General features: G+C 30.3%; 1 long non-coding RNA gene across 1 annotated transcript; it reads left to right on the forward strand.

The window, feature by feature from the left end:
* The first annotated feature begins 2,044 nt into the window (after positions 1-2,044).
* On the forward strand, positions 2,045-8,167 carry LOC107437744 (uncharacterized). The gene is made up of 3 exons (XR_011637954.1): positions 2,045-2,317; positions 6,639-6,791; positions 7,992-8,167. It is a non-coding gene; the product is annotated as an uncharacterized lncRNA (long non-coding RNA).
* Positions 8,168-8,441: the final 274 nt, after the last annotated feature.

Raw genomic sequence — 8,441 nt, forward strand, 5'->3', positions numbered from 1 at the left:
TTATGTAATTGTTCCTAAAAGAACTATGTTCCATTTTAATTTTGAAACGTACAGTTGCTATAGGAAAATAGTACAAAATTTAAGACAATCCAAACCTAATTGTCACAAAATATATTTTTAATAAGAGAGTTGTAAAAATAAAATTGGTCTAGGCTTGTAATTAGATTGATGTTCGCTTTACCCAGATTGCTTTAAACGTAAAAAAGTTTTTACAGATTTAGTTCGTTTTTAACTATTACCCGGAAGATTATGAGAAAATCAGATCCACCATAATGTACTTTATTAAAAATTTGACAGTGTTATTCCTAGATATGAGATTCGCTTATATTCCAAAAGTATAGCGTTTTTACAATGCGCAACATGCCATTTTTTTTAAAAAATATTTTTAAGCATTTATTGCAAACCGTTTTTTCAAGTCCAGAGCTAGGTTTTCAAAAGTTGTTTGCTAATCAAATAAAATAATTTAGAACGCTTTCTACTGAAACATACCAAAAATTCGAACTCGCTAAATTTAAAATTCATCAGTTATGAAAAAAGAATTTTTCGTATGCAATAGAACTTATTGGATAAAAATTATATCAATATGAAACAAATGTATTCTATTAAATTATACCTAGAAATTAATGTTTGGAGCAAATTAGAATGTAAATTCAGAGTTCCAAACTAGCTAGAAGTTGTTTAATGCTATAAGACAAAAATAAGTTAAAATGATACTAAAAACTTTCGACAGTTACAAAAAGTAAGTAGCATATCTAAAAATTATTACACTGTGGCCCTGGCTAGAGCTCGGGAGGTTGAAATAAAGAAAATCTTAGAGCCAAATATTTTTATTAATAACAAATAGCACACGGACAAACATAAATTTGAATAATTACGAGAAGAGAGGAAAAGTAATGTCCGCTCTGTCCAAAGTCAGCGCATCTACTGTCTGTTCAGATGGCATTGTGGTTGCTACAACACTATGTTAATAGATATGTTTAAAAAATTTTATGCAGCATAAATAACTAACTAGAAATCACTATTATAAAATAATTCTGAAATCATTAAGTATAATAATCGAAATATTTTTTTAAAAAAAATCATTAAATGATTTTTAAGATATCATTTACATAAAAGTGCTAAACATAGAATTATTTTGTTAAATTATTGATAAATTATCTAAATAATTATTTTTTTAAGCTAATAACAGTTTATTTTTAGTTTCTTTTTAAAAAAAGGAAGAAAATCTGAAGTTTTAAAAAATTATTGAGGGGGCTCGCGCCCCCCCCCCTCCCAACGCTACGCGTATGGTTCCAGTACTTCAGAATGTGCTCTTTCCATTTAGACTTTAGATATTTGCTTACTAGTTTAAAACTAACTTCTGTTCCAAGGGTCATCACTATTTTTATTTAGTTTCAATATTCGTTTATGATCTCTGTCAAGGTATTTATCAATGCTATTTTGATAAGGATTCCAAAGGGAGGTTTTGATACAGTCTTTCACAAAGTCAAGGATAGTGTTTAAAGAGCACATTTAAATTTTTAAAGAAAAATTATGAAGAACAAATGACACTATCTTTTTAAATTTCTTAAACTGAGAATTTAATAATCATTTATAAGTATAATTATAAAATAATTTTATAAAAACCGAAGCAATTAAAATTTTATTTATCTACTAGTTACTGCTTAGTAAAAGTAAAGAATATTAAGTTGTAATTTAAAACCGCTCAATTAAAATAAGCATAATATTTAAAAACAATAATAATAATAAATTAACATTCATTTACCATTCCAATTAAAATTATCATAAGTTTGCCCCGCGTTTTGAATTTGTAGCGCTCATAGGTGGAATATTGTTTCAACAACTTTACTATATATGGAGTGTCTTTTTAAGTAGTTTTTTGCTTTGAAAATCGAAACTTTGAGTCTTGTTTGCATTTAGTTCAAGAACATTCTTATCATTGTCGATTTCTCTATCTCACAGATAAATGTGTCATTGCGAATTAGACAATAGAAACGGCAACCTTTACCCAATTATGATACATTAAAAATAGCAAACGATAATTTATAAATTTTCGCTAGTTGACGAGCGCTCCATTGCGAGTTTAGAATACGATGAACGAAATTCAAATGCACATGTTCGCGTCATCACACAGTCGTAGCTGCTCACACCTTATTTTTTCTTTGAATGTTTACAAAGAGTGCTTTGACGTGGTTGGAGTTCGAGTTTCAAATGACGAATTAAAATTAAAGAAAAATGAAATCTTCCCATTGTAATAAGTTGCCAAAACGATCTTTCGTTCTGGGAAGGAAGTTCTGTTCAGGACAGAGAAAGAGAGGTAATAAAATTGTTCATGGTATTTAAAAAAATTATTTTAGAATTTATGTTTTTCATACTATAAGAATATATAAGCAAAAATTACTCACCTTAACGTTAAAGGAAGGATGTTGTGCGCAGGACAGAAAAAACAAACTGATGAAATAAAAATTATTTATTGTATTAAAAATATCATTTTAGAATTTATGTTTGTCTACTAAGGTTTAGGAGAAGAGTTTTGTATGGTACAGAAAAAGTGAAGTAATAAAAGAAAAATTAGTTTAGAATTTAAAATATCAGTTTAGAATTTATGTTTTTTATACTGAAAAAATATAATGAATGCAAAAAAATATAGAAACTTCCAGAACGCAATTTCATATGATATTACGTTCTGGGATTTTCATACGATATTGTTTTCTGTGAGAGAAGTTTTGCACGCTTCCAAAAAAGGGGAGATAATAAATTAACAGTATTGAAATATTGTTTTAGAATTCATGTTTATTATATACTGTTAAAATATACACTTCATAGAATACATTGTCATATAATATTGCCAGAATGCATTTCTCACTTTGTTAGATAGTTATTTTTGTTTATGTAACTTTATTCGCATCAAAATGTTCGGAGTCATTTTGAATGCTTAAAAAAAAAAAAAAAAATCATTATTAAATGAGGAATGCCTTAAGAATTTTGATTTTATGGGATGAGGAGGGGCACAATCTTTGTTACTTAGAACAAATATAAATTTGAAGAAAAACTAATATTACAAACTTATGTTCATGAAAATTTAAAAAAAAAACCCAAATCAATCATGATTTTCGGAAAGGTTTTAGGAAAATCATAGTTATGCTGAAAATGGTTTTCGGGTGTTAGGGAGTAAACCCTCTTCTCAAGAGAATATATCGCTCATTTGGTGAAACAATGACGTAACTGATAATTACTCTATTTAGGTTGATTTTGCAATGACGTAACTGATAATTACTCTATTTAAGTTCATTTTGCAGTTTTATGTATAATATATACGTCATTGTTTCACCAAATGAGCGATATTAATGATGGAGATGTGAAAACAAACAAGGGTGTTGTTAGAAGTCTAAATTGAGTAAAAATTCAGGAAGAAAACCAAAAAATTAAAAATGAAAAAGACTCTTTTAAAATTATGATTTTGGGAAAGGTTTAAGAAAAATTTTTGGTGTTGTCAGGGATTGAGGGAAGTGAAGTACTGAAGTAAATTGCCTGAGGAGTATTCCCCTCTGGCAGTAATTTTTTTTTGTATATTATTAGGTCTCAAACGATAATTTTTGTAAATTTCAAAACTCTCCTCTAGTTTTCGGCGTTGTAGTAGAGAGAGAAAATTATCAATCCAATACTATAGTCATTATATACTATAGCCATATAGCATTATATACTGTATAATAAGCCATACAAGATTATATATCATATAGCACTATATACTATAGTCATTATATACTATAGCCATACTTATAGCTCTTTAATTTATTACCTTAGGAGCACATTGTAGCGATAGAATTGGCATAAAATTTTCTCTAGTTTTCAAATATGCCATCAGAAATTTTCTATTTTAAACCATAAAAAAATTATATGCCAAAAAAAACTGGATTTTTCCTGGAAAAAATCGTATTTTCGAAAAATATTTTGGTCACAAAATGCTGATTCGTGTTCGAGCGCACAAAAAAAGAAAAAAAAAGAACATAAGTATACAAAAAATAAAAGGCCCTGCAATTTTTCCAAGTAATATTCATTTTTGAGCTCGATAGCCTGGACTAAAGGAGGTTCCTAGGAAAACGGAGTTTCACTGGTTTTCCAATAAAATCTCTATTTTGTTTTTTGTTTTTTTGAAAATTTTTCAAGTTTTATTAATTGCAATTTATTTCTGCCATTTTTTACATATTGCCACTTCTTTTAAAAAGTTTGTTAAAAAATAAAAGTTCTATGTTCAGTATGCATTCTTTTAAGTCTTTCTGCATTTTATAATAAGTTTTTTTTTTATTTAGTGCAAAACTATGTGATGACTTAAGGTTAAATGGGAAATACCTTACTTAAAAGCCGTTCTAATTAAGAGACATTTAAAATAATGTAATGAGAAACAATCAGTTACTGCGACAAAATAAAAAAAATGTAGTGGGAAAAGAGGGGTAAGACCGATTAGTTAAGATTCGAAGGCCTGTTGGAACTTAACTGTTCGATCTATAAATTGTCATATTTAATCAAGATATTCATTGTTTAGTTGTGTATAATATATAATTCCTGAAAAGTCGTAGATGTACTACTTTTTTTTTATAAATTATTTTTTTTCTAGAAAAAAGTTAAATTACTCGGTCAACCAGGGTACTTAGTGTGGTATTTCAAACTAACCGAGTCTTACCTCGGTAGTTAAGAACATTAGTTAAGAACATCAACATGCAGAACAGCTGACATAGGTAGTTAAACAAACATATCTACCCTGGTGCCTTGAACTATTCAACAATACGCAAATATGGTAGGTCCATTTTCTTGATTAGTAAAGTGTCCTCTAAAAAATATAACTAATTTCTACTCGATCGAGTTACCTGGCCTCACCCTACTCTTTCCTCCATAAAATGTTGGAATTTTAAGCCCTTCCCGGTCAGAAAATGCAGCTTTATATTTGTATTTCATAAGTATCCTGTGAGCTGTTTTATGTTGACTGTAGTGTATCAACCACTACAAAAATATAATTCCCCTTCACTAGTATATAAGACATGTTAACCCGATTCTATGATGGGGTACCTTTTTCCTAAAATAAGGTTGACATTGTCGATGTCTACTCTCCCCTCATTGGCGACCCGGACGTGATGTGCACACGCCGACCTTGACAAAAAACGCCCACTTCGATTTGAACACGCCTACTTCGATGAGTTCTCCATTGAACAGTTGAATTTTACTTGTGACTGCGACATTGTTCACCTCCTCACTCTGTATCAGCATTTAAAAAGTCCGGTGATCTTCATACAGCACTCCCGGCTTCTCACAAAAACAGCAATGAATCAACTAGTGGTATCCGTTCATCGAATCCGATCGAAGATAAAATTCTGGTGGAGGAGTACTGTAGTGTATCTACCACTACAAAAATATAATTCCCATTCACTAGTATATAAGGCAGTAGTCCCCAACCTTTTTGTACCTAAGAGCAAATACCAGAATATTGGTCGAATGGNCCTGTAGCTTGTACATGGTTTGTGTTTACGTTTACGAAAACTAATAAACTTTAACTCGATGTTCGTTACCAATTTTTACTACAATATAAAATTTTAATTACCTATCTATCTTTTAATTTAAACAAAAAATTATACATGTTCTCGATTCATAGAAGAATTTTAATTTATCAAAATAAGATGTAATCTTTTTTCTTAACAAGTTTTTTTTTAAATGAAAATATTATTGCGCCTTCCGTAGACATTTGTGCCAGAGCCGCACTTAAGGAGCCAAAGAGCCACATGCGGCTCCGGAGCCGCACTTTGCCGACCACTGAACTAGGGTACTTAGTGTGGTATTTCAAACTAACCGAGTCATACCTCGGTAGTTAAGAACATTAGTTAAGAACATCAACATACAGAACAGCTGACATCACATAGGTAGTTAAACAAACATATCTACCCTGGCGCCTTGAACTATTCAACAACAACACGCAAATATGGTAGGTCCATCTTCGTGATTAGTAAAGTGTCCGCTAAGAAATATAACTAATTTCTACTCGATCGAGTTGGCCTCACCCTACTCTTTCCTCCATTAAATGTTGGAATTTTAAGCACTTCCCTATTAGAAAAACAGGCTTTATATTTGTATTTCATAAATATCCTGTGTTATGCTGACTGTAATGTAAGAACCACTACAAAAATATAATTCCCATTCACTAGTATATAAGACATGTTAACCCGATTCTATGATGGGGTACCTTTTTCCTAAAATAAGGTTGACATTGTCGATGTCTACTCTCCCCACATTTAACGACCCGGGCGTGATGTGCACACGCCTACCTTGACAAAAACACCCACTTCGATTTTAACACGCCTACTTCGATGAGTTCTCCATTAAAGAGTTGACTTGCTACTTGTGACTGCGACATTGTCCACCTCCTCCCTCTGTATCAGCATTTAAAAAGTCCGGTGATCTTCATACAGCTCTCCCGGCTTCTCACAAAAACAGCAATGAATCAACTAGTGGTATCCGTTCATCGAATTCGATCACAGATAAAATTCTGGCGGGGAAGTACTGTAAGGTTGACATTGTCGATATCTACTCTCCCCACATTGACTAAGAATAATAAAAAATAAAATCTTATTTAGATTTGCTTATTTTTTCAGATACACTCGCAAATTTAGAGCCGAAGCAGCATGATGCGCATTTTGAATATCCGGAAATTGATTTAAGTTATAAATTGTGCCCATATCCAAATGGTGTTGAGCTTCTGAAATTGTCTGAACTAACAGATTTACCGATTTCCCGAATCAAGGCAAGTATATTTTAATAAATTTTTATGTTCTGATTCCTTCAAATTTTCTATATTTCTTTCCACTTTAACTTTAAAACTAGCTTTTGAAGACTAAAAGTCTAAATCCATCAACAAAAGTATGTTGTTTCAGAAAAAATGCGATAATATGCCAGATTTTTTGAAATTTAATTAACAGTTACAACTTATTAATTAAATTATTTGAAATAAGCTCCCACCGGCCAGTGTAGGGGGCAGGGAACTGTCTTTGCATCAGAAAGGTCTTGGGTTCGAATCTCGGGCAAGGCATGGATGTTTCTTTCTCTCCTTTGTGTGTGAATGTGACCCGCCTTATAAACGGGTTGTGGTTGTGTGAATAGCGTGGCAGAAGTCGAATTCCTGGCCATAGATGGCGCCACTGAGAAACAGGAACAATCGCACTCCCACTGCTTATACAGGCATACGACAAAAAAATTAAAATAAACAGTATTTAAATTAGTTTACTATAGTACTTTAGTTTTAATTTAGTACTTATTCAGCTTTTAAGATAGGAACTAAGTACATGAATATCGGATAGTTACACATGATGTTCCCCTTAATTTAGATTCCTTGTCAAAATTGAAATAAAAAATAAGTATTCTTAGTTGGGAATAGCAAATAAGTATTTAAGCAAGGACGAAACAAAATCGCTATCGAAATCTTTCGAATAAGAAGACAGGATAAAATAATAAAAAAGTTATAACTAGTTTGATTTGTTGATTAAGCTTAGCGATGTTTCGAGTATTTGCCTTTTAACTCCTGTTTTCTTCTATCATTTTCAGTGCTGTCTTCTTAAGTAGTGATTCGTTAGATTTTGATAGTATTTTAATTTTTCGTCATTTAAATATTAATATATGATCCCTCATGTGTGTACAAGTTTGATTCCATTTTAGAAACCATGATTCTAAAAAGACACATTTAGTATGTTGTATAATAAGATCATGAGTATTTTACGATATACTTAGACTATTCAGAACCATTAAAACCATTTTAAACACGTACAAACAATAATTTTAAATTAAATAATAGCTAATGTTAAATTTTTGAACATTTTTCTCTTTTGATTGTGTTTTAATTTAAATAAAATAATAAAGAACGAAATAGTTGTATTATTGGTATGTTTTATTTGATTCAAAGAAAATGATATTGCTTTCTTTTTTTTCTTTTCTTCTTTTTTCTTCTTAGGAAGAGTTCCAAAGGAGGAGAAATATGCTCAGAAATCGAATAAAGCAACTGGATGAAAGATACATTTTGTTCACACTATTTATATCAACAATTGCACTGATTTTTGCATGTTTATTCATTAGTTACTGTACAAAACAAAAAATTATTTTCACATAAAATATCGTTTTTTTTCCTTGCAAACCGTTTAAATTTTTTATTTATTTTATATGTATTTAGGGACGTATTTTTGGTAAGCAAAATTATCCTATCTATATTAATTATCCTACATGAAACTTGTAAATCGAAATTAAATTTTACGGAATAATTATTAGAAATGAATTATTACTTTTATAGAGTAAACGAAATTTTAAGTATGTATTACGGCTCTAAATAAACAAGTACTGTGGTCCTATTAAAAAGTTTTAAAATTATATTAAAATATAAACATAAGTTTGGTTTTATAATAGGAAAAATT

This window comes from Parasteatoda tepidariorum, chromosome 10 (assembly GCF_043381705.1).
Source record: "Parasteatoda tepidariorum isolate YZ-2023 chromosome 10, CAS_Ptep_4.0, whole genome shotgun sequence".
Lineage (NCBI taxonomy): Eukaryota > Metazoa > Arthropoda > Arachnida > Araneae > Theridiidae > Parasteatoda > Parasteatoda tepidariorum.